This window comes from Hyla sarda, chromosome 6 (genome assembly GCF_029499605.1).
Source record: "Hyla sarda isolate aHylSar1 chromosome 6, aHylSar1.hap1, whole genome shotgun sequence".
Classification (NCBI taxonomy): Eukaryota; Metazoa; Chordata; class Amphibia; order Anura; family Hylidae; genus Hyla; species Hyla sarda.
In genome coordinates, this window is record NC_079194.1 from 263486863 (window position 1) to 263512860 (window position 25998).

General features: G+C 44.5%; 1 protein-coding gene across 4 annotated transcripts in view; it reads right to left on the minus strand.

The window, feature by feature from the left end:
* Positions 1-25998, minus strand: part of PLCB3 (phospholipase C beta 3) — a 249247-nt gene that overhangs the window by 26321 nt on the left and 196928 nt on the right. The gene's annotated exons all lie outside the window — the stretch shown is intronic.

Here is a 25998-nt window from a genome sequence, read left to right on the forward strand (position 1 = left end):
GCCCCAGGCTCAGGCAGTAACATCGCCCATGGAGGAGGAACCATCAGTGTCGAACCCAGAAACAGCTAAGCCAGCAAAAAAGACTCTGTTAAAACCGGCAGTACTACAAGTCCCAGCCAGCCCAGGATACGTTAGGCAGGACGCGAGTGTAGGATGTGAGGATGTTGGGTGTGGTAGTGTTGTGAATGAGAAGAGTGCATGTGGGAGTGTTAGTGGAGTGAATGATGGTGGGAGTAATAGTGGTATGAATACAAAGTCTGGTATGGATGATGAGAATTGTGGTCTGGATGTTGGTGGGTGTAGTGGTGTGAATGGTGGTCCTGGGTCTGAGTCTGGGTCTGGTTCGGCTGCCCCCCCCCGGTAGTGACTGTTCCTAGGAGCTATGTTCATGTCATTGCAGGGGGGTCCCCCTCTCCATCCGGCCCCGGGGGTCACTTGCAGCAGCGCCTCCTGGAGTCTCTACGTAGGGGCAACAGGTCAATCCAGGTAGAGGGAAGGGGTGAGGTCGACCTGTCTTTCTGGATAGAGAGGCACGGTTTGGGGGCATTCCAAGAGCAGAATGGGGAGGTGGTCTGGTCCCTCCCAACACCCGGGCAGGACAATAACCGTAGGAATGTGGTCCATCTGATTTGGAGGGGCAGGGATGTGTGCCCGCCTCACGCTAATGTGCTTGAGCTCCTCCTCCAGATGGAATTCAGGGCGAGCGACATCTTTGCCCTGATTCACCCCTACGGTTCATCCGAATTTGACGTCAGTTTTGTTCGACCGGAGGGTCTCGAACTCTTCTGGTCGAACTACGAAGTTGCGAAGAATGAGCCCGGCTGGCAGGATTTTGCCGTAAAGGCTATTTCCCGTCAGAACTCAGTCAAGAAAGTGACCGTTTTGACTCGTAACGAGTCACTCTCCTGCTATGACATCATGACCTGGCTGGGACGGTATGGGGATGTGACGGACATGCCCAAGAAAAATCTAGATGAGCACGGGATCTGGTCCGGGGCCTGGACGTTTTCCGTCAAACTCAAGCGTTCGGGTAGTACAGTTGCCCACATTAAATCAGCTGCCTTCCTTGGACGTGACATGATCCAGGTCTTTTACCAGGGGCAGCCTAAGGTCTGTCACAGGTGTGGTAGCCACACCCATTTTAGCGCAGCCTGTACTGTACAGGTTTGTGCTTTGTGTAATGGGGTGGGTCATCTGGCCGCATCCTGCAGACAGATCTGGTGCCACCTGTGTGGTGTCCTCGGGCACCCTTTCAGCCGTTGTCCGATCGCCTTCGTCCGTGCTGTGGCCACTCCGGCCGGGGAGAGCTGCGAAGTTACGCCGGCTGGGGAGGGTACGAGCAGGGATGGGGGCATAACAGGGCTAGTGACGAGGAAAAAGGGCCCCGCCAAACTAAGGCAGGAGGAAAATCGTAGGAGGAGTAGGGAGCTGGAGAGTGCCCAGGTGACTGGGGTAGCTCCGGCCCCTGGTCCTGAAGCTGGCCCTGTAACCACTGAAGCCCTGGGGGAGAACGTGCTGGATGAGGAGATCAGGAAATATGGCCGACCCTTCCGATTCCTCCCACTATGAAAGTGTGGATGAGGAGAGTGGGGAAAGGCCAAAAAAGAAAGACAAGGGCAAAAGGAAAAGGAGAAAGAAGAGGTCGGAGCCCTCTTTTAAGCCTTGTACTACGGACCAGGTCCAAAACGGAAGCCTGACTGCCCCCCCTCTGATTGACCTGTCAAATCGGTACCTCGTCCTCGATACCATCTCCTCCCCCTCCTTGGAGGGGGAAGGTGAGGGCGGGGTGCCTAGGGTGAGAGAGCCTCTGGGGGGAACTGGGCCCTGTCCTGCAGAGGCACCTTCCTCGGAGGGCAGGGCTGGACTGGGGCTGGACGGAGACGGGGAACACATGGACCAATCAGAGTTTAAGAAAAGGTCCAAAAGTGGTCCTGCCTTTTCCTCTTCTTCAGGGGATGAGGGGGTGAAAAAGAAGGGGAAGCAGAAGTAAAGGTGTGGCCGTCTAGCTCAATCACCCATGATGGAGGCACTCACCCCACTGACGCTGGCATCTATTAATTGTGCCAGTATAAAGTCTGATACGGCTAGATTCGCAGCCTTCGATTTTCTCGGCCGTGTTGAAGCCGATATTTTCTTTTTACAGGAGACCAGGTTGTCAGATCAAGCCTCTCTGGTGAAAGCCAGAAGAGAGTGGAGGCGCAGACCCTCCCTCTGGTCTCTTGCAGCTGAGCCGTATAGTGGGGTGGCGGTCCTTTTTACCGCTCCGGTTGAATGCAGATGGGTTATTGAGTAAGAAATGGGGAGGTGCCTGATCTTAGATGTCCTCATGAAGGGACAAGAGCTCTGGCTCATAAACATCTATGCCCCACAAACTAAGCTGGGCCGTAAAAATCTTTTTATGAGGATTAAGCCCTTCCTTTTTACAATCCGGCAGGTGATCTTTGGAGGGGACTTCAATAATGTCACGAGGTCCCAAGATAGGAGAGGCTCCAATGATCCGCTGGATTGCGATAGTGTGGCCCTTAATAATATAGTTAGGGAAGCTCGCCTAGAGGACGCCCATATCCGAAGCCCCTCAGGCCACGCGGGTTTCACCTATCATCGAGGTAGCAGCAGCAGGTCTTGGATAGACAGGTTTTATTTGAAGGAGGAAGCCGTCTCTTCCGCAGTGTCCGTGGTTGAGGTGGAGTTCTCCGATCACTGTATGATTTTGTTTTCCTTGAATGTTTCAGAGACCCCCCCGGATGGGTAAAGGTTATTGGAAGCTGAATTAGTCCCTCCTGGAGGAAGCGGAGATAAGACAGTCCTTTGAGGATTTTCTTCAGAGTCAGGTACCTTTACTGGGCCTTTGTAATAGTAAGTCAGAGTGGTGGGAGATATTCAAGAAGCGGGTTGCGGGGTTCTTCCGCCAGCTCTCGAGTCTCAGGTCCCTGAACAGGTATCGCTTGTATCAGGGTCTGAAGAGGAAACTCGAGATTCTTGTCTTGACTGGAGGTAGTCGTGATGATATCTCCAGAGTGAAGTCCTTGCTGATTAGGTGTCAGTATGATAGGCACGCATCTTTGGTTTTTGAGAGGGATTAAATGAAGTACCGCTCGCCCAAACCCTTACAGGAACTGCAAGATTTCAGTGAGTAGTCGTCTCAGGACTGGTTGATAGTACGGGATCCCTGAATCGGTCCAGATCAGGGATCCTGGAGGTTGTCAGATCCTTCTACTTGCACCTCTTGGGGAGGAAGGATCTAGATCGAGACAGGATGTCGGCTTTCCTGGCTGAAACCATTCCTGAGCCAGGGGTAGACCCCTCTCTTGATGTTTTGGCAGAAGATATCAGGGAAGAGGAAGTGAGACTGGCGATCGAGTGGCTCGCCCCCAAGAAGTCGCCAGATCCGGATGGCTTAACATCTGAGTGGTATAAGACCTTTAAGGAGTCTTTAGCTCCCCTCTTGACCAAGGTATTCAATGAGTGTCTCTCCTCGGGCACTCTGCCAAAGTCAATGAGGAGGTCAGCCCTGATTCTTCTCTCAAAAGGTAAAGATCCTAGCCAGATTGAGAATTGGAGGCCCATAGCTCTTCTCAATACGGACAGGAAGCTTCTGGCCAAGATACTGTTTAATCGGTTGGTGAAGTTTGCACCCCGGCTCCTTTCAGGGGCTCAGCACTGCTCTGTTCCAGGCCGAAGCACCTTAAGTGCTGTCCTCAGTGTCAGGGAGGCAGTGGAGCAGAGTAGTGCGGGTCTCTGGAAGGGGTACTTACTGTTCTTGGATCAGGCCAAAGCATTTGATCAGGTGAACCACGAGTACCTCTGGTCCGTCTTCCTGAGATATGGCTTACCGTGTACTTTTGTAAATTGGCATAAGATCTTATATGCAGGGGCAGAGAGTTTCCAGCTGGTGAATGGGTGGTCTGGCCGCTCTTTTGAGGTAGGGTCCGGAGTCCGTCAGGATTGTCCTTTGAGCCCGCTTTTATACGTGTTCGCGATTGATTCCTTCGTCCAGAGGGTAGATTGTGGGCCGTTGGCGGGAGTCGGAATGAGTCTGGCGGAGCTGGATGTCACCCAGAGAGTGGTGGCGTACGCAGATGATGTCACTATTTTTGTCTCTTCGAGGGAGGAGGTCAATGTGGTGAAGTCGGAGGTGGACCAATACTCGGAGGCATCCGGGTCCAAGAACAACCAGGATAAGTGTGAAAGTCTCTGGCTGGGAGGGGAGGATCCCATGTTTGATCTCCCGGACACCCTCCCAGGGCCCCAAGACTAAGCAAAAATTCTGGGCATCACATTCGGCCAGGATGATTATCCCACCAAAAAACTGGGACGGTAAGCTCCAGGATGTCACTCGTAGGGTGAACCAGTGGAAGGTTTGGTCTATGACCTCAGGGAAAGGGTACACCTGATCAAATCGTACCTGCTCCCCTTGTTTATCTATCTGGGCAGCGTATGTATCTTGCCAGAGGCTTACTACACTAGGGTTTACAGCCTGTTTTTCCAACTGTTATGGGGGAACAGGTTGAACCTAGTCAAGAAGGAGGTTACGTACCGTACGAGGAGGCTAGGGGGTTTATCTATGGTAAACCCCGTGGTGTTCTTAACCAACACCTTCTTGAAAGCTAACAAAAGCTGGTTTCGGCCTTTCTTCCAGGAATGGAAGAGGAGGGCAAGTGAAGGACCTCCGTACGCCCCATGGATATCTTCCGGCTTACGCTACCCCAACTCTGAAGACTATACGTCGGTGGGGTCTGGGAGTGTGGGAGATAAGGACCCAGTCAAGGTAGTTCCTTGACAAACGGGTTCTGTTGACCCACTTCCAGAAGCCTCTGGCGCTCAGGGACTGCCCAGGTCGGGATCTGAGGGTGGGGTTGTATCTTTTAAATTTGAAAAGGATCCCCACAGAAGTTTTGGGACTTAGCATGGCGCTGCTTTCAGGGGAAGCTAGATGTAAGAGACAACCTGAAGTACAGGAACTCTGATGACCAGGGGTGTCCCCGAGAAGAGTGTGTGGACACGCTGGAAAGCATGGACCACTTCCTGCTTCATTGTCCCTTTAACGTAGGGGTCTACAACCGGGTGGGCGCTTCCATCGGCTGGAGTCAACTTGCTGGCCTTACCTATCCGGAGTGGGCTTATGGGGCATTCAGGACCCTCGGTGGCCGAGATCGGGGCACTTTATTTTTTGGCAGCTTAGTGGTTAAGTATCACACGTGGAATGCACAGTGTTTAGTGTCCACCCAACAGAAAGTCCTCTCCGAGGTGGAGGTCTGTAGGAACATCACAGGTGACCTCGGAAAGATCAGGTCTTTGAAGTATGGCAGTCTTGGTACCAGCAGGGCTTCTCTCCTATGGAGAGGGTTTTCTTTTCATGTGCCCTGGGTACTAGACCTTTGGTACAGTACCTTTATTTTAGTTAGGGACAGGCATACAGGGATAGGGTGATAGTAGGGTCAGTTTTAATGAAGGGATAGAATTAGGGAGAAGAGTAGGGGGAGTTAGGGAAAGAGTTTAAATTTCTTCAGTGTATCAGATCTGCCATCCTTCTCCCTGGTGGTGGGCTGTTCCATGTGCACCATAGCTTTTTGTTTTGTTTTCAGTTGATATGGTATGAAGGGCTTACAGGCACTGACCTTGGGCCTAAATTGGGTTGTGGTCTTGTATATAAGGTTGTATTTAGTTGGTTGGTTGGAGTGCTAGGTAGGGAGGGTGTATTTGTGGGTGGTGGGGTTTTGTTTCTTAGGGGACCTGACATGGGTCAGTTAAGGACTGGACTTAAGAACTGTACAAACGGTTATGGACTGACCCATGTACAGGAGGGGTGGTGTGGGAGAGGGCACAGTTTTAGTGTAGGATTTGTTTTAGGTTTTTTGTATGTAGTTTTGTGAGGCACATTTATTATATTTGTATGTATACTGTGTTATGTATATTGTTTTATATTATTTATTTGTTGGTAATAGTGTGTTATGTATTTTGTGTTATGTATTTTGTTTTATATTATGTAGAATTAGCCATAAGAAAAGGGCAGTCGGACCAGCTGTTATTATGTAGTATTATTATTATATTATATTATAGTATGTCTGTGTGTATTTGTATGTACAATAATTTTTTTTCTTTTCTTTTCTTCCCCCAAGTATGGATGGTTTTGAGTTATAGCCAGGTGGTGCTGAATTTTATGTTGGTTTATTTATTTGATTTAATTAGCCAAGTTGAGCTAATTTTTATATATATATTTTTTTATTGTGTGTGTGAGTGTGAATTTCATAGCTTGCTTAGGTGTATAGGTATAGCTTGGTATTTTTTAGAATTTATTAAAGCTGGGCTGGCCGGTCAGGCAGGGTTTTGTTTTATTTTACATTTCTGTTGTAGCTGGTTAAGCTTGTTTTGTGTTTTCGTTTTTGGAATTGTTTTGTATTTTTATAATAAAAAAGAGTGTCAGCAGAGAGCAATGTGGTCAGACAGAAAAGAACTATACAACTTCCTCTGTAGTATACACAGCTGATAAGTACCAGAAGGATTAAGATTTTTAAATAGTAGTAAATTACAAATCTGTTTGACTTTTTGGTACCAGCTGATTTAAACAAAATTTTTTTTTTCACTGGAGTAACCCTTTAACTCTGTCGCACATGGTGTATTACTAAGGGTGATATGGATTGTGTCATTTTTAATGTCAAAAGCATGAGATAGGCCAACAAATGAACATTTGCTCGTTCATCAGCTGATCGCTGGTCCCATTACACAGAGCGATTATCAAAATAAGCTGCAGAAATATAGCAAAATATGCATGTGTAAATGTACACTTACACAGTGTAAACTTATAAAGCAAAGTCACAGTAGTTGTCACTACAGCCCTAAAATAATTACCCTTGAAACCGAGACGCTGGCAAACGTGTCCTCAGCAGTGAAACTGATCTCATCCACACTGTGCTGATGTACTGGGGTGCATTACTACAAGAAATCACCAAATCCAAGCAAGTACTACATAGTAAGAAGAAGGTCGCACTCACTATCTCAGCAAAGATAAAATTGAAGTTTATTCAGTGCAAGACAGAAGGTGCATAGTAGATTATCAAGGACAGGTGACAGCTGTTGCGTGTGCATGCTGCATGCTTCTTTAACCCCTTAAGGACTCAGACCATTTGGACCTTAAGGACTCTTTTTACACTTTTTACGCTTTCGTTTTTTCCTCCTCCCCTTCAAAAAATCATAACTCTTTTATATTTTCACAGACTAGTATGAGGGCTTGTTTTTTGCGTGACCAGTTGTCTGTTGTAATGCCATCACTCACTTTACCATAAAATGTATGGCGCAACCAAAAAAATACTATTTGTGTGGGGAAATTAAAAAGAAAACCGCAATTTTGCAAATTTTGGAAGGTTTTGTTTTCACACCGTACAATTTATGGCATGTGTTTTTAATTCTCTGGGTCAATACGATTAAAATGACACCCATGATTATACACTTTTCTATTACTGTTGCGCTTAAAAAAAATCGCAAACTTTTTAACCAAATTAGTACGTTTAAAATCCCCCTATTTTGAAGACCTATAACTTTCTGATTTTTCCGTATAAGCGGTGGTATGAGGGCTCAATTTTTGCGCCGTGATCTTTACTTTTTATTAATACCATATTTGATTATACAAAACTTTTATTACATTTTTGAATTAATTTTTTTGGAATAAAATGTTATAAAAAAAGCAGCTATTTTGGACTTTTTTTTTTTTATGTTCACGCCGTTCACCGTACGGGATCATTTACATTTTATTTTAATAGTACGGATATTTACCCATGCGGCGATACCAAATATGTATATAAAATAATTTTTTTACACTTTTTGGGGGTAAAATAGGGAAAATGGGATAATTTACGTTTTTAATGGGGGAGGGGGTTTTTCAAATTTTTTTTACTTTATTTTTTTACTTTTATTTTTACACTCTTATAGTCCCCATTGGGGACTATTTATAGCAACCATTCGATTGCTAATCCTGTTCAGTGCTATGTATAGGACATAGCACTGATCAGTGTTATCGGTCATCTTCTGCTCTGGTCTGCGGGAAGGCAGATCAAAGCAGAAGACTCCCGGAAGACAGCGGAGCCAGGTGAGGGGACCTCCGTCTGCCGTGCAGGATGATCGGATCGCTGCGGCAGCGCTGCGGGCGATCCGATCATCCTGTTAAGTGATCGCGATGCTGCAGATGCCGTGATCTGTATTGGTCACGGCATCTGAGGGGTTAATGGCGGACATCCGCGGGAACGCGGGTATCCTTCATTACCGGCGGGTCCCTGGCTGCGATCCACAGCCGGGACCTGCCGCGCATGATGTCGGCATCGCTCCGATGCCCGCGGTTATGCTGAGGACGTAAATGTACGTCCTGGTGCGTTAAGTACCACATCATCAGGACGTACTTTTACGTCCTGCGTCGTTAAAGGGTTAAACACTCCATTCTTGCACTTCATCACTACTTAACCCCTTAAGGACTCAGGGTTTTTCAGTTTTTGCACTTTCGTTTTTTCCTCCTTACCTTTTAAAAATCATAACCCGTTCAATTTTCCACCTAAAAATCCATATTATAGCTTATTTTTTGCGTCGCCAATTCTACTTTGCAGTGACATTAGTCATTTTACCCAAAAATGCACGGCAAAACGGGAAAAAAAATCATTGTGCGACAAAATCAAAGAAAAAACGCTGTTTTGTAACTTTTGGGGGCTTTCGTTTCTACGCAGTGCATATTTCGTTAAAAATGACACCTTATCATTATTCTGTAGGTCCATACGGTTAAAATGATACCCTACTTATATAGGTTTGATTTTGTCGCACTTCTGGAAAAAATCATAACTACATGCAGGAAAATGTATACGTTTAAAAGGTCATCTTCTGACCCCTATAACTTTTTTATTTTTCCACGTACAGGGCGGTATGAGGACTCATTTTTTGCGCCGTGATCTGAAGTTTTTATTGGTATGATTTTTCTTTCGATCAGACTTTTTGATCACTTTTTATTCATTTTTTAATGGTATAAAAAGTGACCAAAAATGCGCTTTTTTTGACTTTGGAATTTTTTTGCGCGTACGCCATTGACCGTGCGGTTTAACTAATGATATATTTTTATAGTTTGGACATTTACGCACGCGGCGATACCACATGTTTATTTATTTATTTATTTTTTACACTGTTATATTTTTTTTTATGGGAAAAGGGGGGTGATTCAAACTTTTATTAGGGAAGGGGTTAAATGACCTTTATTAACACTTTTTTTTAACTTTTTTTTTTGCAGTGTTATAGGTCCCATAGGGACCTATAACACTGCACACACTGATCTCTCATCCTGATCACAGGCGTGTATTAACACGCCTGTGATCAGTGTTATCGGCGCTTGACTGCTCCTGCCTGGATCTCAGGCACGGAGCAGTCATTCGCCGATCGGACACCGAGGAGGCAGGTAAGGGCCCTGCCAGTGTCCTGCAAGCTGTTCGGGATGCTGCAATTTCACCGCGGCGGTCCCGAACAGCCCGACTGAGCAGCCGGGTCACTTTCACTTTAGATGAGGCGGTCAGCTTTGACCGCCGCTTCTAAAGGGTTAATACCGCACATCGCCGCGATCGGCGATGTGTGGTATTAGCCGCGGGTCCCGGCCGTTGATGAGCGCCGGGACCGACGCGATATGATGCTTCATATCGCGGGGGCCGGCGCAGGACGTAAATATACGTCCTGCGTCGTTAAGGGGTTAAGTATACTTACTGAGGGACGTAGACAAGAAGTATAAACATATATTAAAACAAGTAGATATGTATCACAATCAATAGTATAAATTACTTACTCAAACACATATGCAAACACACTGTAGTCTATTCTATTCTTTTATTGAGGCGCAAATTCTCCTGTGCGTTGGTACTTATCCATTTGGCTTCAGTTTAAAGAAGAGCTTTGTGTCTTTCGACACCTTCTTTTACAACTTTCTCAATGCCGCGGAAGACTAGATGACAGTATTTTCCTTTATGACACTCATTCATATGCTGTATAAATCTCGGTGACCCTTTTAAAGACCCAATGGTGTACACATGCTTTCTAAATCTTACATTAACCGGTCTTTTGGTACTTTTGATATGGAACCTGTCACATTTACATTCTAGGGCATATACAACCCACTAGGTTCTGCAAGTAATTAGGTTCTTAACATACACCTCAGTGCCACCTAAAGTACTTTCCTAATAGAAAATATGTGCACCACGAACAAGAGCCACACCTCTGGTTTCCAGTAGGGCTGGTTTTTGTGAGCCAATCTGTTCTTTTTTCTTTGAAACAAATGAACTTTTAGTAACGACATCTCTTAAAGGGGTACTCCGCCCCTAGACATCTTATCCCCTATCCAAAGGATAGGGGATAAGATGTCAGATCGCGCGATCCCGCTGCTGGGGACCCCCGGGATTGCCGCTGTGGCACCCCGCTGTCATTACTGCACAGAGCGAGTTTGCTCTGCTCGTAATGACAGGCAATACAGGGGCCAGAGCATCTTTACGTCACGGCTCCGCCCCTCGTGACGTCACGGCCCGCCCCCCCCTCAATACGAGTCTATGGGAGGGGGGGTGGCGGTCGTCACACCCCTGCCATAGACTTGTATTAAGGGGGCAGGCCGTCATGTCACGAGGGGCAGAGCCATGACGTCACGCTGCTCCATCCCCTGTATCGCCCGTCATTACGCACAGAGCGAACTCGCTCTGTGCAGTAATGACAGCGGGGTGCCACAGCGGCAATCCCGGGGGTCCCCAGCAGATAAGATGTCTAGGGGCGGAGTACCCCTTTAAGTTTTTACAACGTCTATGCACTAATATGCAATTTCCATCCAGCATCTGCCCTAACACTGGATCATAATTTATCAGAAACCACTTTTTGTGGACCGTTTTTTTTAATAACACTAGCTAGTGTCAGTGGAAGAAAGTGACTTGGGACAAATTAATCCAATTCCTGATGCCTGCTCTGTGATTAATCTGAAAGACACTGCACTAGATCTGGACAGCTTATCAGTCTTGTCACAAGGACGTAAATTCTTTTTAAATCAAAAATTTTTTATTAACCCTTTAAAGACCCAGCAAATTTTGATTTCTGGCTCATATTTTTTTCCTTCTTAGATTCTAAGTTCCATAACTTTTTGGTTTTTCGACTGACAAAGTTGTATTAGGGCTTATTTTCTGCGTGACAAGTTGGACTTTCGAATGATTTACTTTTTTGTTATCATACAATGTATTACAAAGCCAGAAAAAAATTATATGCATTGCAAAATCGAAAGAAATATGGAATTGCACAATTTTGTAGGGCAATAATTTTTTCGGAGTTCAAAATATGGTAAATCTGACATTCCATATTTATTCTATGGGTCAGCACGATTCCAATGATACCAAACTTGAATAATTTTAGATTCGTTTTATTGTAAAAAAAAAATTAAACCTTGAAATATATAAAAAAAAAAAAAAAAACTTTGTTCATTACCATGTTATCACCCCTACACTTAGCTGTTTTAGGGTTTGCTTTTTGCACCATGAGCTGTAGTTTTTTTTTTTTACTTTTGTGTAGTTCTGGCTTTTTGATCACTTTTTATAAAACATTTTTTGGGATGTAATGTAACCAAAAATCAGCAATTTTGGCGTTTGGAATGTTTTTGCGTTTACGCCGTTCACCATGCAGGATCAGAAACATAAAAGTTTTATAGTTCGAACAATTACGCATGCGGCAATACCAAATATGTGTATTTTTGTTTGTACAGTGTTTTATTAAAAAAATGGGAAAAGGGGGGTGATTTGAATTTTTATTAGGTGAGGGATTTTTTTCATATTTTTAAAAACATTTTTTAACTTTTGTGTAACTTTTATACACATCGGTGATCGCCGAAGTCCGTCATTACCGCTGTTACTGATAGCAGCGGACATCTCCCGGTCTTGACGCGGACCCGACCCGCGGGTCCCCGTCATGTCCACCCACGCGACCCATGAGGTACATGTATGTCATGGGTTGGGAAGGGGTTAAATTTTCAGCATTTATACACAAAGAAAAACTAGTACAAACATAAACCCACGTCTACCTCCCCATCCCAAGAAACTTCCCTCCCACCCCTCTCCCTTCCTTTATATTAGGCTATGCAAATATATTCACAGTGCAGTATTTTTCGTTCCCCAGAAAGATAATAACATGGGTAATAAAGTAGGCGAGAAAAAGGCCAAGTGCGCATTGCGAAAATAAGTCCAGCAAAACATTTCGGAATGGCTAAAACAAGAAAGACACCATTCACATTTAGGGTGCAGTTAATCGGCTATGCTTAAATTCTACCATATCAAAATCCTCCACTACACAGAACTCTTTAAATGTATCCAGAAACTAAACAGACAGCCCATCCTTTCCCTCTCACCAACCTATTTATTTTCTAAATATCATTAATTAGCTATATAGAACCAGGGATGTGGAAATTGTTTCGCCCGGGACACGGGACACGCAGTACTGGGCGTCAGGCAGGTGAATTCTTCAGGCATTTAGCCCTGCTTTGGGCAAGCAGGGCTAAATGCCTGAGGAATACACATATACAGTCATGGCCATGAATGTTGCCCCCCCCCCCCCCCCCCCTGAAATTTTTCAGGAAAATGAAGTATTTCTCACAGAAAAGGATTGCAGTAACACATGTTTTGCTATACACATGTTTATTCCCTTTGTTTGTATTGGAACTAAACCAAAAAAGGGAGGAAAAAAAGCAAATTGGACATATTGTCACACCAAACTCCAAAAATGGGCTGGACAAAATTATTGGCACCCTTACCTTAAAGGGGTACTCCGGTGAAAAACTTTATTTTTTAATCAACTGGTGCCAGAAAGTTAAACAGATTTGTAAATTACTTCTATTAAAAAATCTTAATCCTTCCTGTATTGATTAGCTGCTGAATATTACAGTGGAAATTATTTTCCGTTTGGAACACAGAGCTGTCTGCTGACATCATGAGCACAGTGCTCTCTGCTGACATCTCTGTCCATTTTAGGAACTGTCCAGAGTAAAAGGAAATCCCCATAGCAAACATATGCTGTTCTGGACAGTTCCTAAAATGGACAGAGATGTCAGCAGACAGCTCTGTGTTTCAAAAAGAAAATAATTTCCGTTGTAGTATAGGAAGGATTAAGATTTTGTAATAGAAGTAATTTACAAATCTGTTTAACTTTCTGGCACCAGTTGATTAAAAAAAAAAAAAAAGTTTTTCACCGGAGTACCCCTTTAACTCCTTAACGACGCAGGACGTATAATTATGTCCTCCGCCAGCTCCCGCGATATGCCGCGGGGTCACGCGGTGTCCCCGCGTCATATCGGGTCGGTCCCAGCGGCTGTCAACGGCCGGGACCCGCGGCTAATACAGGACATCACCGATCGTGGTGATGCCCTGTATTAACCCTTCAGACGCGGCGATCAAAGCTGACCGCGGCGTCCCGAACAGCTTACAGGACACCGGGAGGGCCCTTACCTGCCTCCTCGGTGTCCGATCGACGAATGACTGCACCGTGCCGGAGATCCAGGCAGGAGCAGTAAAGCGCCGATAACACTGATCACAGGGATGTTAAAGGACAACTGTAGTGGTCAAAAATCCCTGCCCAAATGTTCCCCAAACAAAAGTTATACAATTCAGTCAATTAGTTCTATTTACCTATATGCAGCCGTTTCTGAGATATTAGAGTTGCCAGCATAGCCCAGTAGTCCTGCGTCCGTCCCCTATTCATTACATTGCAGCCGCCATCTTGGGGACGGAGATCTCTTCCTCCCAGCAGTGTTTGTGCTCCCCCTAGCCTCTGTCAGGTACTCCCTGCTTATGCATATGCATGAGCGGGTGCTTTCTGAGGCAGCCATAGGCAGGGGGAGAATGAGGACGTCCACAGCTCCTCCCCCCTCCCCTGCTCTGTCTACATAGGACCTCACTTATCACAGGGAGGTTTCAAGTTTTCATGGGGGAAAACACAGAGCAAACCACAGAGCAGGGAGGGGGGAGGGGAGGACGTGTGTGTGAAGGAGACATATTACACTGCACGGGCTGGTGGTGTATAGACTACAGGGAATAAATATCATACTGGAGATGATTCTGTGTGTGAGGGGGGGGGGGGGGACTACTGAATGACACATGCTGGGAGTTGTAGTCCCTGTTATGTGTGTGTGTATGCCAGTGTTTCCCAACCAGGGAATGCTGGGAGTAGTCGTTTTGCAACATCTGGAGGCACCCTGGTTGGGAAACACTGGTGTATGAACTACAACTCCCAGGAGATTACAGAGATACAATAGAGGTGTTGGTGAACTACAACCCCCAGGAAACTACAGAGATACAATAGAGGTGTTGGTGACATACAACTCGCAGGAGACTACAGAGATACAATACAGGTGTTGGTGAACTACAACTCCCAGCCAGGAGACTACAGAGATACAATATAGGTGTTGGTGAACTACAACTCCCAGGAGACTACAGAGATACAATATAGGTGTTGGTGAACTACAACACCCAGGAGACTACAGAGATACAATATAGGTGTTGGTGAACTACAACACCCAGGAGACTACAGAGATACAATAGAGGTGTTGGTGAACTACAACTCCCAGGAGACTCCTGATACAATAGAGGTGTTGGTGAACTACAACACCCAGGAGACTACAGAGGTACAATAGAGGTGTTGGTGAACTACAACTCCCAGGAGACTACAGAGATACAATAGAGGTGTTGGTGAACTACAACTCCCAGGAGTCTCCTGATACAGTAGAGGTGTTGGTGAACTACAACTCCCAGGAGTCTCCTGATACAGTAGAGGTGTTGGTGAACTACAACTCCTTTATACACTCAAACAGCAGAAAGCTGACACGGCATGCTTGGATGTATAGTCTTACAACAGCTGGAGTCACCTCTGCAACTCCAAGCATGCACATACAGCAGAAAGCTGACAGGGCATGCTGGGATTTGTAGTCTTGCAACAGCTGGAGGCACCACTGGAATTCCCAGCATGCCCGAACAGCATATAAAATAACTGGGCATGCTTGGAGTTGTAGTTGTGAAAAAGATGGAGGGACCAATATCAGGACAGTTTTATAGACAAACAATTATGTTTTTTTTTTTTTACCATTTTTACTTTCACTATCCACCCTCCAGTGCCCACACTACAGTGAGCACGGAGGCAGCTGCTTCATCACTGGACAGGAGCCAGCATGGGGAGGGGGAGATGAGCAGAAGGGGAGGGTGTATGCATAGGGAAGGGAGATGTGGGCGTTACAATATAATAATTTGCTCGGGGGGGATAGAACAGAGGGAGGGCAGCAGCTTACAGGAAGTAAGCACAAGGCATGATGGGAGATGTAGTTTTATTTTCACTTCTCCTCTGTAATTCGTGTGCTGATAACGGGAGAAAGACTGGGCCAATTTTGATGGGGGAGACATCGTTGGAAAGGTCTTTCAAAGACCTATTAAATGAGGTAAAAAAAGTTTTTTTGCCCAGCACTGCAGATGTCCTTTAATACACGCCAGTGATCAGCATGAGAGATCAGTGTGTGCAGTGTTATAGGTCCCTATAGGACCTATAGCACTGCAAAAAAAAAAAAGTAAAAAAAAAGTAAAAAAAAGTGTTAATAAAGGTCATTTAACCCCTTCCCTAATAAAAGTTTGAATCATCCCCTTTTCCCATAAAAAAATAAAACAGTGTAAATAAAAAAATAAAATAAACATATGTGTTATCGCCGCGTGCGTAAATGTCCGAACTATAAAAATGTATCATTAATTAAACCGCACGGTCAATGGCGTACACGCAAAAAAAATTCCAAAGTCCAAAAAAGCGTATTTTTGGTCACTTTTTATACCATTAAAAATGAATAAAAAGTGATCAAAAAGTCCGATCAAAACAAAAATTGTACTGATAAAAACTTCAGATCACTGCGCAAAAAATGAGTCCTCATACTGCCCTGTACGTGGAAAAATAAAAAAGTTATAGGGGTCAGAAGATAACATTTTTAAACGTTTACATTTTCCTGCATGTAGTTATGATTTTTTCTAGAAGTACAACAAAATCAAACCTATATAAGTAGGGTATCAATTTAACCATATGGACCTACAGAATAATGATAAGGTGTCATTTTTACCGAAATATGCACTGCGTAGAAACGGAAGCCCCCAAAAGTTACAAAATGGCGTTTTTTCTTCAATTTTGTCGCACAATGATTTTTTTTTTCCGTGTCTCCATGAATTTTTGGGTAAAATGACTAATGTCCCTACAAAGTAGAATTGGTGACACAAAAAATAAGCCATAATATGGATTTTTTGGTGGAAAATTGAAAGGGTTATGATTTTTAAAAGGTAAGGAGGAAAAAACGAAAGTGCAAAAGCTGAAAAACCCTGAGTCCTTAAGGGGTTAATATTTGGTTTCACATCCTTTGGAAAAAGTAACTGAAATCAGTCACTTCCTATAACCATCAATAAGCTTCTTACACCTCTCAGCCGGAATGTTGGACCACTCTTCCTTTGCAAACTGCTCCAGGTTTCTCTTATTGGAAGGCGCCTTTTCCCAACAGCAATTTTAAGATCTTTCCTCAGGTGTTCAATGGGATTTAGATCTGGATTCCTTGCTGGCCACTTCAGAACTCTGCAGCGCTTTGTTGCCATCCATTTGTGGGTGCTTTTTGACGTATGTTTGGGGTCATTGTCCTGCTGGAAGACCCAAGATCTTGGACACAAACCCAGATTTCTGACACTGGGCTGTACAGTGTGACCCAAAATCCATTGGTAATCCTCAGATTTCATGATGCCTTGTACACATTCACGGCACCCAGTGCCAGAGGCAGCAAAACAACCCCAAAACATCATTGAACCTCCACCATATTTCACTGTAGGTACTGTGTTCTTTTCTTTGTAGGCCTCATTCCATTTTCGGTAAACAGTAGAATGATGTGCTTTACCAAAAAGCTCTATCTTAGTCTCATCTGTCCACAAGACGTTTTCCCAGAAGGATTTGGGCTTACTCAAGTTCATTTTGGCAAAATGTAGTCAAGCTTTTTTAGGTCTCTGTGTCAGCAGTGGGGTCCTCCTGGGTCTCCTACCATAGCGTTTAATTTCACATCAATGTCGACGGATAGTTCGCGCTGACACTGATTCTCCCTGAGCCTGCAGGACAGCTTGAATATCTCTGGAACTTGTTTGGGGCTACTTACCCACCATCCGAACTATCCTGCCTGGACACCTTTCATCAATTTTTCTCTTCCGTCCACGCCCAAGCAAATTAGCTACAGTGCTATGGGTTGCAAACTTCTTGATAATGTTGCGCACTGTGGACAAAGGCAAATCTAGATCTCTGGAGATGGACTTGTAACCTTGAGATTGTTGATGTTTCCACCATTTTGGTTCTCAAGTCCTCAGACAGTTCTCTTCACCTCTTTCTGTTGTCCATGCTTAGTGTGGCAAACACAGACACACAATGCAAAGACTAAGTGAACTTCTCTCCTTTTTATCTGCTTTCAGGTGTGATTTTTATATTGCCCACACCTGTTACTTGCCCCACGTGAGTTTAAAGAAGCATCACATGTTTGAAACAATCTTATTTTACCACAATTTTGAAAGGGTGCCAATAATTTTGTCCAGCCCAATTTTGGTGTGACATTATGTCCGATTTGCTTTTTTTCTCCCTTTTTTTGTTTAGTTTCAATAGACACAAAGGGAATAAACATGTGTATAGCAAAACATGTGTTACTGCAATCCTTTTCTGTGAGAAATGCTTCATTTTCTTGAAAAATTTCAGGGGTGCCAACATTTACGGCCATGACTGTAAAGGGGCAATCATTCTCGCCTGTCACTAAACTCCTAGAGACAGTAGTTGTATGCTGCAGCCTATAGAAAGCCATGCAGGATGTCTGCGTCCTGGTGTAGGCACATGTGATGACGTCACTCATCACGCGCACCTCCGTCAGGACCGAGGATGCGGTCCAGCAACATAACCGCCAACCCCCTGATCCTGCCGGAGCACACATGGGGACGGAGGACAGGTAAAGGCAGGGGGACGGAGGACAGGTAAAGGCAGGGGGAAGGCTGCCCTTTTCCTGCTGTAGAACTTATCACAAGATGCTGATCTCTCCCCCCCCCCCCCAGGTAGGTCTGTTGTCTCTAGGGGTGGGATCGATCATGGAGACATTGTCCAAGTTTGAGAACTGGCTCCTTAGCCCTTTTTTCGGGAAGTGCCATAGTTGGTTTCTTTTCTCAAGCTTTCTCAACTCCACTACTAATATGAATCTCAGATTCACATACAAGATTGACAACTCACAACTTGAATTTTTGGATGTTCTAGAGCAGTTTAAAAACAGTCAGGTCATAACGTCGGGCTTAAGGAAGCCTACTGCCTGTAACTCTCTCCTTCATTTCACCAGTTATCATCCTGTAAAATCTGCTGTACCATATGGGCAATTTGTGCGTTTGAGATGCATCAATAGTTCAAAGGAAAACTTTTTGCTTCAGGCTGGCGAGCTGAGGGAGATGTTAGAGGCCAGAGGCTACCTAGATGCCATTCTGGATAAAGTTCTCAGGAGAGCCTTTCAGCAAGACAGGAAAAATCTCTTGTACAAAGAAAAAAAAAATAATGAAAATAAAAACTGTTAGACAAAATAAATGTTCTCGTTTTCCATGCCTTTCAAATATAGTCCACTAGCTAATGTCATTAAAAAGCGGTCCACAAAAACTGGTTTCTGATAAATAATGATAAATTATGATCCAGGGCAGTTGGTGGATGGAAATCCCATACTTGCGTTTAAATGTAAACACTTAAGAGATATCGTTACTAAAAGTTCCTTTGTTTCAAAGAAAAAAAAAGACACAGATTGGCTCACGAAAAACAAGCCCTACTGGAAACCATAAGTTTGGCTTGTGTTCGTGGTGCACATATTTTCGACCAGGAAAGTACTTTTTTTTATAGGTGGCACTGAAGTAATTGTTAAGAACCTAATTACTTGCAGAACTTTGCTGCTTTCACACTACGAGCATTCATCCGTTATTAAATGTCCGCTTTCTGTGTAAAAAATGGACGTTTAATAACGGATGAAATAAAGGGTGCTAACGACTGAAAAAATATTCATCCGTTAAGACCCCTTATCCCTCATGTATGGCCAAACACCTCTGCCTACAGACTCCCACAGCCGGGACTACTACTGCTCCCATCATGGAACAGACTTGTTTCCATGATGGGAGTAGAAATTCCCTGGCTGCAGGAGTCTGCAGACAGCTGAGGATTGCTTGTACTACTACCCCCATCATGGAACAGACTCTGTTCCATGATGGGGGTTGTAGTACAGGGGCTGAGGGATTGATCGCACCGGGTTTCACTTCTGAGACCCGATGCGATCAAAAGTTATTAAGCAGAGGAACGGGCGGCATGCTCCGCAACCCTGCGATGTATAGTGTGTTTTAACTCTCATTTTTTAATCCCCCGCAAGGAGCCTTGAATGGCCGGTACTGAGGAGCCAATCGAGAGATTGAAAAATGAACTTTGGGATTAGCAGGGGCCATATCTATATTAAAAGCTCTGTTGGGGGCAAGATATATAGCGCTGCAGAGGGGGCAGATATATAGCCTATATATCTAGCCCCCCCAGCAGCGCATTAGATAGGACCCCCGCCTGCGCATTAAATATATACCCCCGCAGCGCATGTGTATGCTTCTATATACATATGCCATATGCTATGTGAAAAGCATTTCAGCAGCAGCATAGGCCGCCCGATGCTGCTGATAGAAATACTTTTCATACATAGTGCTGTAGTGTCATATGTGCTGCAGGAGTCTGCTGATGTCACCTCTTCTGAGCATGCTCAGAAGTAATAACAGATATAATAAACTGTGTGCAAACGGATGACATAAAGGCTCATCCGTCAGCCATAGACTTCAATGTTAAAAATAACGGCCGTTAATTTACCCGTTTCTTGTGACGGAAGAGAAATTTGTGCATGTGCCGTTATTTCTTCCGTCACAACAAACGGCCCTTATTCATGACAGACTATAACGGGTCATAAAGGATAATCAAAAAATCCCATAGACTTTAATGGGATTGTTTAACGTCCGTTTACCAGGGCTTTTCTAACGGACGTTTGTAACAGATGAATTTTTATAGTGTGAAAGCAGCCTTAGTAGGTTGTATATGCCCCAGTATGTAAATGTGTCTGGTTCTATATCGGAAGTACCAAAAGATCTGTTAATGTAAGACTTAAAGCATTATTATCATTTGGCATAACATTTTGTAATGTACTTCTATGCCCTAAATACCTTTAGATTGCTCCAACACTGTGCTCACTGGTTTTGCAGGCAAGTTGAAAACGGGGGGCCTTTCTTTTAGAGCAGTGGGAATTTGCTCTTCCCCCTCCCTCTCCCTTGTCAGGAGGTCTGCACCTAAATTTTTACATTTGAAAAGCTGTGTGCCCAAAGTGCATGCCTTTAATATAACTGTAATGCAGCCCAAACCACCTCTATATGGTGCAGATACACAATAAAAAAGTTCAGAAAATGACCATAGAGAAATGATATTGCATATAAATAATAATTTAGTACTTTGAATTGCTTGTCAGTGTGTATAAAATGCTCCTCATCTGAAAAGGCTGCAAACTGTCTGGATCTCACAGGTGTTTTCCTCACATAGTTGAAAGTTGGCTGATACACTGCACTGCGGCACAGGAGCTAGCAGAGGAGAAAGAAAACCACCTCCCCCCCCCCCCCCCACACAATTTTGGTCCTCTTGGTAGTGAGGACCAAAGAGGCTTGGATATCAGGGTTAGTTTTCAAAATTAAAGCAACAGAGACCCCCTAGTGGCCCCCTAAACATTTATTTCACATCTTTAGCAAAAATGTTTTTAATGAAGTATATTAGGAAAAGGCTTAGTTTTAAGGGAAGTATTACATTTTAAAAAGTTGTCTCTAACAACAGTTACACTTTAAAGAGCATAAGTATTTTAAAAGGGTCACCAAGATTTATACAGCATATACCGTAAATGAGTGTCAAAAAGAAAAACACGACATTGAGAGAGTTATTGTAAAAGAGGGTGAAGCCAAATGGACAACCAATGTGCAGGGTAATTTGGGCCTCAATGAAAGATTAGACTACAATGTGTTTGCATAGAGTAAGTAATTTATACTATTGATTTTAATGCATAGCTACTTGTTTTTGTATATGTTTTTACTCCTTGTCTATGTCCCTACTTAAGTATACTTCCTGAGTGACGGAGTGCAAGAAGCGAGCGTTTGTAGATGCGTACAGCACGCACACGCAACAGCTGTCACCCATTTTTCTTGATCAGCCACGTACCTGTCCGTGGTAATCTGATATGCACCTTCTGTCTTTTACCGAATAAACTTAAATTTGTGCCGAGATGGTGAGTGCGACCTACTTCTTTTACCATAAAGTGTAAACTTAGACCAGACAGTCTACAAATATGCTTGTGACTATTATTTGGACTACTTTAAGTCACAAAAGCAACATCACTTTTATGCTAAGCCAAGCACGTTGTTGGGTCTAAAGCACATTAAGAATGTGGTACAAGGCATGTACAATGTCTCTGGACAGACAAGGCAAAACTTTAGTTATTTAGATACAATATAATTGCAGGTTTCCACACAGGGTTTTTTCTGGCGTTTTTGGAAAACGGAGTCAAAGTCAGAGGTGGGTCCATCAGGAAGGAGAAGTATAAGTCCTCTCTTTACATTTCCCATTCCTTTTGAATCGACTTCTGGCTTTGACTCAAAAACCTGCAGTGGCAGTTTTCCCAAAAATTTTTACAAATTTTAAAAAAACAACGCTAGACAAAATCCTTGGTGGAAACCTAGCCTGACAAGTTTCTGGGAAAAATCAAAGTCAATAATTCATCGGAAGTACCTGAAACTAACTGACCAACATGCAAATGGAAATGTTCTGGTATGGGGCTGCTTTGGTCAGCTAAGATAATGAATCTTTGCCAAGTAGACTTTGCAACATGAAAATGACCATAACAAAATGGAGGCTGCTTGAATAGAAAAAAAAGTGCATCTAAAAAGAATCTAAATTGGCCATAAATATAAGATAGCATGTGGCTGACAGCTTTCTCGCTCTTTCCCAATGCCCCCATACACGTGCACACTTAGCTGACAGAGAAGGTCAAGAGCAATAAGGATTGGGCATTTTGGAATTTAACTGCCTGACCCTTTTGTACTCAGAGAGATAAGCCACTGCCTGGGCTTTGTAGTTTACCCCTCTTCCCTCCATTAAGAGCAGAGCCGCCATCAGGGCAGTACAGGCAGTACTGTTGTCAGTGGCCCGGACAAGGAGCACTGTGTACAGGGGCCCGTTGCTGCCAGGGCTCTGTTACCATCCTCCTGCACTCCACAGATCATGGGGCCTGTCCCCTCCCCCTGCCCTGCATGGTCTCTGAAGGGCAGGGGGAGGGGACAGGCCCCATGATTCCAAAATGCCTCTCTCCTGGGCCCCTCCCCCACCCCTCACTAACATCCCCAGTATTCTGCTGTGTATACCTCAGCAGTCGGGAATAGGAGGAGGGAGGGGCTGCAGGCAACACAGAAAAGCTGGATGCTTCACAAGATGTGGACTCCCTAAAGCTACTTAATCTAGCATAAAATAATTATATACATGTAATGTGCATGTGTGTGTATGTATGTGTGTATCCTATGAGGGTCAATATTTAGGTATGTGGGGGCTCTCTTCAGGAGACTGGGAAAGCTGGGTGACAGGCAGTACACAGTGCAGGGCTCACACTACTTCCCTAGCTTCAGAGACCATGCAGGGCAGGGGGAGGGGACAGGCCCCATGATCTGTGGAGTGCAGGGGGATGAAAACAGAGCCATGGCAGCAACGGGCCCCTGTACACAGTGCTCCTTGTCCGGGCCGCTGACAACAGTACTGCCTGTACTGCCCTGATGGCGGCTCTGCTCTTAATGGGGGAAAGAGGGGTAAACTACAAAGCCCAGGCAGTGGCTTATCTCTCTGAGTACAAAAGGGTCAGGCAGTTAAATTCCAAAATGCCCAATCCTTATTGCTCTTGACCTTCTCTGTCAGCTAAGTGTGCACGTGTATGGGGGCATTGGGAAAGAGCGAGAAAGCTGTCAGCCACATGCTATCTTATATTTATGGCCAATTTAGATTCTTTTTAGATGCACTTTTTTCTATTCAAGCAGCCTCCATTTTGTTATGGTCATTTTCATGTTGCAAAGTCTACTTGGCAAAGATTCATTATCTTAGCTGACCAAAGCAGCCCCATACCAGAACATTTCCATTTGCATGTTGGTCAGTTAGTTTCAGGTACTTCCGATGAATTATTGACTTTGATTTTTCCCAGAAACTTGTCAGGCTAGGTTTCCACCCAGGATTTTGTCTAGCGTTTTTTTTTTATTTTTTTATTTTTTTTGGAAAACTGCCACTTGCAGGTTTTTGAGTCAAAGCCAGAAGTTGATTCAAAAGGAATGGGAAATGTAAAGAGAGGACTTATACTTCTCCTTCCTGATGGACCCACCTCTGACTTTGGCTCAGTTTTCCAAAAACACCAGAAAAAACCCTGTGTGCAAACCTGCAATTATATTGTATCTAAATAACTAAAGTTTTGCCTTGTCTGTCCAGAGACATTTTACATGCCTTGTACCACATTCTTAATGTGCTTTAGACCCAACAACGTGCTTGGCTTAGCATAAAAGTGATATTGCTTTTGTGACTAAAAGTAGGCCAAATAATAGTCACAAGCATATTTGTAGACTGTCTGGTCTAAGTTTACACTTTATGGTAAAAGAAGTAGATCGCACTCACCATCTCGGCACAAATTGAAGTTTGGTGTCACTCAGCTATCGCAGTCTTCTGAACAGAGTATATGTCTGATGAAGCAGCCATATTGGAGAGGAGACATGAGTGAGGTACCAGATGTCACACTAGTATTCTGATATTCAGGAGTCTTAGTGCAGGACTTACAGTACTTTTCCAGCTATTTAAATGGTAGAATACTAGTGTGACATCTGGTATTTCATACCTCTAATATGGCTACCTCACCAGACCGATACTCCCTTCAAGAGACTGGGAAAGCTGGATGACAGGCCGTACACATAAAGCAGAAGTACTGTGAGCCCTGCACTATGTACTGTCTGTCACCCAGCTTTCCAGGTCACCTGAAGCCCTAACCCCAGAAGGGTTGCTGTCCGTCCTCCCTCCACTTGTCACTTAGTATGGCAGCTGTACCATCTCAGTGCCTCTTCTCTTATCACCCCTCACACAAACTCTGCAACACCACAGCTAACCATGCTGCTTGGCACCCGTTCTTCCTCAGTTCCCCTGGCAGGTATTGAAAAAGGTATAAGTGACAAGCACTCATGCAAATGTCCAGTAATGGCACTTATACCGATATTGGAACATCACCACTGTCTAAGGTGAGAAGCACTATATTGGGATCTAACTACTGTGGGGGCTATTAAGGGATCACCAATGTGTGAGGGCACCGATAATGGTCAAACTATTGTGTATATAAGAGCACTATTATGGGGGTAACTACTGTGTGTGTGTGGCACTAGTGGGGACAATTTACTGGAAGGGGGCACTATTAGGAGAGTAACTACTGTGTGGAGGCGGGGTGGCTTGGCGCGGCATGTGAGCGGGTGTGTGCGCACGGAGCTCCGCCGAATATCCTCCTATTGATCCTGCATTTGGCATCTTTTGGCCCTAATTTGCACCCCCAAGTATCTGTGAAGGTGCCTGGCATACCGCTCATTCAGGATGGCCGGGCGAACTCACAACAAGAGGGTGCAGGGAGCACCGGGAGCCAGTGGGATGAGTGCTCTGAGGACTCAGCGCTGTCAGGATACGGAGTGGTATGCGGGTTAGACACAGGTAGTGGATCCTCTATGTCAGTGAGATGATGGCATGGGCCGTACCAGGGGAACGGAATCTAAGGGGTTACTGGTTTTCACCAGAGCCCGCCGCAAAGCGGGATGGACTTGCAGCGGCAGGTAACCCCCAGGTCGTTCCACCCGATAGCGACTCAACCTCACTGACTGCTGAGTCAGGCGCGGTACAGAAGGACTAGGCAAGACTAGCCACAGGGGGCTCAGGCCCTAAGCCGTGTAAGGGCCCCGAAATATCTGATGGCAGCCCTGGTCAGACTACCACTGTCAAACAAAGATTAAATAAAAGTTGATGTACAGACCCTTTTTTTGTCCATTTACATGCCAAAACCTTGCCATATTTTGACTTGTAATGCTGCATGCAGAGCTTTTTTTCTTTTGCTAAAGGGGGGTGGGGGCCAGACGCTATGACTGTATAAGGTCCCGAAATTCCTGATGGTGGCCCTGATTAAGAGCACATGAACATTTGGCCAAACCTGATGCTCATGTGCATGGGGAGATCGAGAGGTAATCGTTCGGCAGCTATTTAAGGTGCATGGACACCATACTATTAAGATGCTGTAAGGGGATATAAAACTTTTGTGCAGGCAAACAAAACACTTAGTCAATGTCAATTATAAAAAGCTAGAAGTTTTTTTTTTTTATTATTGCTGAAAAGGGGCAATGCATGAACCAGAGTCAAGAGTAAACTTATATTTTCCACTGAGGTAATTGCATAATTTAACTTTTAATGGGACAATGTTAATACACAATGTACGAAGGTTCTGGCTCTGGTCACAATATATGTGGGCACCCCGGCTCTAGCAAAAAGTGTGTCAGGTATCAGATTAGATATTAAGTATTGGAGAAACCCTTTGACCAGAAATAATTAAAAGTGTTTTTAAGACATGTCCCCTTATTGATACATTAAACCCATTTTATTTAATAATGCAGAGGCTTCTGCTTTCTGATAATCACAACCGTATTCACAGAAGCCAGGAAGAAGCAGTAGATATTGTTGTGGTTAATACATCATCATGCTTCCTACTAGAAGCACAACTGCTGACAGATCTGTGTCACCATTTCCTTCTGTTTACACCTCTCTAGATGACATCTAATCCTGGCTCCAAAAAGTGCAGAAATATGCACCAAGCTT